The sequence below is a fragment of the Chenopodium album genome, chromosome 1, assembly GCF_948465745.1.
Source record: "Chenopodium album chromosome 1, dcCheAlbu1.1, whole genome shotgun sequence".
In the NCBI taxonomy this organism is placed as follows: Eukaryota; Viridiplantae; Streptophyta; class Magnoliopsida; order Caryophyllales; family Amaranthaceae; genus Chenopodium; species Chenopodium album.
This window is the reverse complement of record NC_137834.1, coordinates 41,727,888-41,734,046: the sequence shown is the minus strand read 5'-3', so window position 1 is coordinate 41,734,046 and position 6,159 is coordinate 41,727,888. Positions and strand designations below refer to the sequence as shown.

The 6,159-nt window shown below is 42.2% G+C and overlaps 1 pseudogene; it reads right to left on the bottom strand.

Annotated features, from left to right (window-relative positions):
- Positions 1–3,588: 3,588 nt before the first annotated feature.
- On the bottom strand, positions 3,589–3,687 carry LOC145565621 (small nucleolar RNA R71; annotated as a pseudogene).
- Between the last annotated feature and the right edge of the window lie 2,472 nt (positions 3,688–6,159).

Sequence of the window (6,159 nt, the reverse complement as noted above, 5' to 3'; positions counted from 1 at the left end):
CTCCTTTACAATTTTCAGGTATTTCATCATAGCCGGCTCCCTTTCCTCGAAGTCTCCATTCACCTAGACGACTACAAGTAGGGAGTCCAAGCTTACATCAATTTTTGTTGCTCCTGCCGCCTTACACATTCTAAGGCCGACCAGGAGGGCTTCATACTCGGCCTCATTATTTGAGGCTTGAAACTGAAATCTCAGAGCGTACTCAAACTTATCTCCCTCAGGAGACTGACATATGACACCTGCACCACACCCGGTAGCTGTTGCACTACCATCCACGAACACCTTCCAGATCTGGTCTCCGGCCGGCTGAAGATCCGGCCAAGTCATCTCAGCTAAAAAATCAGCAAAGGCTTGTCCCTTGATTGCTTTTCTTGGCTCAAACGCAATGTCAAAGCCTCTCATTTCCAAGGCCCACTTGAGCATACGACCACTTGCCTCTAGAGTTTTAAATGGCTTCTTCAGAGGTTGGTCTGTGTAGACCACAATTGAATGTGCCAAGAAATATGGCCGCAGCTTTTTCGATGCCATGTATAATGCCAAGCCAAATTTTTCAATAGGGGGATACCTCAGCTCAGCGTTGTGAAGTACATGGCTGATAAAGTAGACTGGGATCTGGTGGCCGTCCCGTTCAGCAAGCAGGACGGCAGTTAGAGAGTGTTTAGAGATGGCGAGGTAGATAAATAGCTTCTCACTCTTGAGTGGACTGACGAGCCGAGGCAATGTATGAAGGTGGCTTTTTAGTTGTACGAATGCTTCCTCGGCCTCCTCTGTCCATTCAAACATGGCTTTCTTCTTGATGGTTTGAAAGAAATAACGGAACTTATCCCCTGATCTAGACAGAAATCTACCAAGTGCTGCTAAACAACCGGTCAATCTTTGTACTTCCTTAATCGTCCATAGTGACTTCATGTCCAGGATGGCTTGAATCTTTTCAGGGTTGGCCTCAATTCCACGCTGATCAATTAAAAATCCGAGAAATTTATCGGACTCAACACCAAAGACACATTTCTTTGGATTTAACATCATCTTATGTCGCCTGAGTTCGGTAAAAGTTTCTCGCAGATCCTTCAGATGGTCGACCGGCTCTTTTGACTTAACAATCATGTCATCAATGTACGCCTCCATATTCCGGCCGAACTGATCTCTGAAGACTGTATTAACAAGTTGTTGAAAGGTAGCTGGGGCATTCTTAAGGCCGAATGGCATAACTTTGTAACAGTACAACCCCTGCTCAGTTACGAACGCTGTTTTCTCTTGATCTTCTTCTGATGAGTGTCATTTATGGCACTCATAGGGTAGTCTTTTAGGGTTATTTCTTTCCTCTTTTCATGCTTTCTTCTCTTATTTTTGGTCCTTTTTCCTTTAGTTTCTCTTTTTCCTCTTTTCTTTATGATTCTCGTGTTTTTATCGTGTTTTCCTTTATTTGGCTGTTTTTCCCTTTTATTTCCTTTCTTTGTTTACTTGTGTAGGTATTTTGAGAATCACTTTGGCAAAGGATTCAATTTGGGACCTTAATGATCAAGCAAGGAAGAAGCATTTGGCTAGAGAGGGCTTAGAGAGGCCTTTGAGAGGCCTCGGAGAGGTTTCCAAGGCAAATCCAGCAGGCCGCGGGCGCGGGTCATCTTGCCGCGGGCGCGGGCCTATGTTACTCAAAATTTCCAAAACTTGGAAGGAACTTGCCGCGGTTTCCCCGCGGGCGCGGGTAAAATGGAGAGGCCGCTCCATTCAGAGAGACCGCGGCCCCCTGATCAGGCTTTGGGAGCAGGGGATTAGCCGCGGGCGCGGGTTTCACAGCCGCGGGCGAGGGTCTCTGTTGCCGCGGGCGCGGGGTCTGCCCAGATAGCCCGCGGAGGGTTTCGTTCCCATTTCTCCGCGGGCGCGGGTCTATCGAGAGAGGGCGCGTGAGCTGCCGATTTCTTCTTTGCTTATAAATAGAATTGTATTTCCTTATTGAGACGAACTTTTTGATAATTTTCATTAGCTTAGTTTTAGAGAGAGAATCTAGAGAGAAGTTAGAGAGAAGTTCTTGGTTTTGGATTTGCAACTCAACATTTGATCAATCAAGTTTGGATTTCTTCATTTTCAATCATCAATATTAGTGAGAATCTCTTCCTTCTTTCATCTTTTACTTACTCGCTATTTGATTTTTGCTTGTTGCTTGTTCTTCTTTGGATTTGAATTTGATATTGTTGATTATTTTGATTTCTCTTAGATTTTGATATAGAAATGAAGATTAAAGCAATATCTAGTTGTTTGTTCTTAAATTTCACCATGATTAGTGAGTAGATTAGTTGCTAGGGAAAGGGGGAAGCATGTTTGATTAATGAAATTGCTAGTTGATGCTCTTTGATTGATTGATTTGTTGCAATTAAATTGGTTGACATAGTTTTGCATGTGATTGATTAGACTAGGAGTGATCAACCTATAAGATTAATCTAGATTGCATTGCAACTCTTAATGACATGAACAATTGAATTGAAAGTTGCTCTAATTGATTGGGTTTGCTTGTGATTCTTCTTGATTTTCCTTTCATAGTGACACCTAGATTGGCCTATAGGAGATAGCATTTGAACTCTCTTGATTGCTTCTATTGTTTGTCCATTGCAATACTTGAATTAATTGATTGAGCTCTAAACTAGCATTATCATTGAACTTGCATGTGGAACCCATATCCCTAGTGTTTAGACCTTTGCTTTACTTGATTAGACTTGCTTTATTTTACCATAGTGCCAACCATAATATCAACTCCATCTTCGAGGTAGCTTGACTTAGACTCTAGTTTTCATCATTGCATTCCCTAGGGATCGACCCTTAACTTTCCCTATATTCATATAAGGTTGGTTAGGTGTTTACAAATTTTGTTTGACTTGGGGGAAGGGTAGATAACGACATACATTTTCCCCTTGTCAAAATGGCGCCGTTGCCGGGGAATGCTATTGGTGCTTAGCTTTTGTTGTTGAGTCTACTTCATTTTAATTGAAAAAAAAAATACAAAAAGATTTTGTTTCTTTAGGCTACACTTGTAGCCGTGCTACTAATATTTTCTTTGAAGTTTTGCATGCATAGAGCTCGTGATCGATCCATTGTGCCTTTTGACCCGGAAATTGAGAGGACTCTCTCAAGAAGAAGAATAGCTAATCGATTCTCCTTGGGGTATAGTTCTTCAAGTGAAGAAGAGATTGAAGAAGAGAAAGGCATGGGAGAAAATCCGAGAGTGGCCTTGAAGGAGCTAGGAATACCCGGTGCTTATAGGTTTGGGAGCGGCATAGCTCCGCCTACAACACCGGCAAATGATTTCGAGATTCGGCCGGCCATGATCACCTTAATTGAGAGGAGGAAATATAGTGGGGCTAAGAATGAGAGCCCGTTGAACCATCTTAAAGAATTTGAAAAATATTGCAACACCATCAAAGTCAACGGAGTTTCTCAAGAGTTCATACGCCTCAAGTTGTTCCCCTTCTCTCTCATAGGAAGATCCTTAGAGTGGCTAGATAAAGAGGTGAAGCCCAATTCCTTGAGAACATGGGATGATGTTACAAAGGCCTTCTTGTCCCGTTTTTACCCTCAAAAGAAGACGGCGGAGGCAAGAGCCTTGATTCAAGGGTTCAAGCAAAGGCCAAATGAAAGCCTTTATGAAGCATGGGAGAGATACAAAGAGTATCAAAGGGAGTGCCCTCACCACGGAATCCCAACATACCAAGTGGTCCAAATCTTCTATGGCGGTTTAAGTCCCCAAGGCAAGTCATGCCTTGATGGGGGGGCCGGAGGTCCTATCATGAACAAGACCGAAGAAGAAGTGGTGGAAATCATTGAGGACGTGGTGACGTACTATAGAGATTGGCAAGATGGGGAGAGAGACTCTTCAAGCAAGCAATGTTCTTTGTACTCGGTAGACCATCTAAATGCGATCAACAACCTTTCCTCCCAAATGACAAACTTGGGAAAGGAGATGACCGCAATCAAAGCCAAGTTGGAGAGCACTTCTACTTCATCCCAAGCTTCGAATCTTCCCTCCAAATTTAAGGGGAGAGGTACTCCTTCTAACTCTCAACCCCCTCCCTCTTCACATAATATGCCTATGGGTTGTCTGTTTTGTGATGCATGTGGATCGTATGATCATGACTCTAGTAATTGTCCTAATGAATGTGTTGATGAGTTTGATAACAATGAGAGTGAGCATGTGAATTATGTGTCAAATAATAATGCTCAAAGGTTTGATAATCAAAGAGGTCAATGGAATAGGAATTACCAAAACCAAGGCAATTTTGACAACTATAATCAAGGTGGTGGTTATAGAAACCAAGGGAACCAAGGTTTTTGTGGTAGCTATAATAATCAAGGTTATAGTGGCCAAAATCAAAGCCAAAATTATGGTAATCAAAACCAAGGTTATGGAAATCACAACCAAGGTAGTGGTAACCATAATCAAGGTGGTGGTAACCATAATCAAGGTTATGGACAAAATCAAAATAGGGGTACTTGGAACAATCAAGGGAAGGGCAATTTTCAAAATAATGCTCAAAGAGGTCCCCCACCCGGATTTGTTCCAAGGACTCAAGGAGAAAATTCCTATTCCCAACCTTCTTCACCTAGGACCAATTTGGAAGAAATAATTGAGAATCATACCAAGTTGTTGAACACATACATGGCCGTTAGTGATAAGAAGTTCAATGAAATGATGACCCACAATAAAATGCTTGAAAATCAAATTTCTCAACTTGCTAATGCTTTGAAAGATCATGCAAGCCCTTCTTCTGTACCTTCCCAAGGTCTTGATCCCAAGAAACACGTGAATGCTATTGTTACTAGGAGTGGTAAGGTTCTTGAGGAGAGATTGCCTAGGAAGGGTGAGGATAAGGAGATTCCTAAGATAGCCTTGGTTGAGAATGAGGGGGATAGGGCATCATTGGATGAGGTTGTGTTTGAGACACCTAGAGAGGTGAGAGTAGAGAAAGAAATTGTGAAACCCAAGCTCCCTTACCCACAAAAATTCATGAGACACAAATTGGATGAGCAATTTGGGAGATTCATTGATATGCTAAAACAACTTCATCTTTCTCTACCTTTTACCGATGTGATAAACCAAATGCCAAATTATGCCAAATTCCTCAAGGACATTTTGAGTGGGAAAAGGACTTGTGAGGTTGTGGAAACTATCAATTTGACCGAAAATTGTAGTGCTATCATCATGAACAAAATGCCACCCAAATTGAAAGACCCCGGAAACTTCTCCATCCCTTGTGCCATTAACAAGATGCAAATTGATAATGCCTTATGTGACTTGGGAGCTAGTGTTAGCATAATGCCATATTCGGTTTATCAAAGGCTTGAACTAGGGGAACTCTTACCTTCTAACATTACCTTGCAATTAGCCGATAGGTCAATCAAGTTTCCAAAAGGTAAGGTAGAAGATGTTCCATTGAGGGTTGGGAAGTTTGTGTTCCCGGTGGATTTTATTGTGCTTGAAATGGATGAAGATGCTACCATTCCAATCATTTTAGGTAGACCCTTTCTTGCTACCTCGGGTGCTATGATTGATGTGAGGAGTGCAAAGATTTCCCTTAAGGTAGGAGATGAGGTCATTGAATTTGATTTGAATGAAAGCATGAAATATCCATCTTCTTCTCTAGAAAATTGCATGATGATTGATTCACTTGATCATGTTGTGTCTTCCATGCATGAGCACTTGCTCACCTCTAACGATGCTCTTGAGAATGTTTTGTTGAACAAGGACAAAGTAGGTACACCATCCAAGGAAGTGGCATTCTATGAAGAATTGCTTAATGGAAGCATGGAAGAAGTGGATGAGAAAATGTGCTTGAAAATCTCAAGCCAAGAGGCTTTGCAAGCGGCCACATCAAAGGAAGGTAATGGTGTACCTATGGTAGAGCTCAAACCTCTACCATCACACCTTAGGTATGAGTTCTTGGGCCCTCATTCCACTTATCCCGTGATAGTTAGTGCATCCTTGAGCGTGAGCCAAGCTCAAGCGTTATGTGGTGTTTTGAGAAAGCACCAAGGTGCTTTGGGGTACACAATTGATGATCTTAAAGGTATAAGCCCCGCCTTGTGCCAACACCATATAACACTTGAGGAAGGCGCCCTTCCTTCTATTGAACGACAAAGAAAACTACATCCCCAAATGGGAGAGGTAGTTAA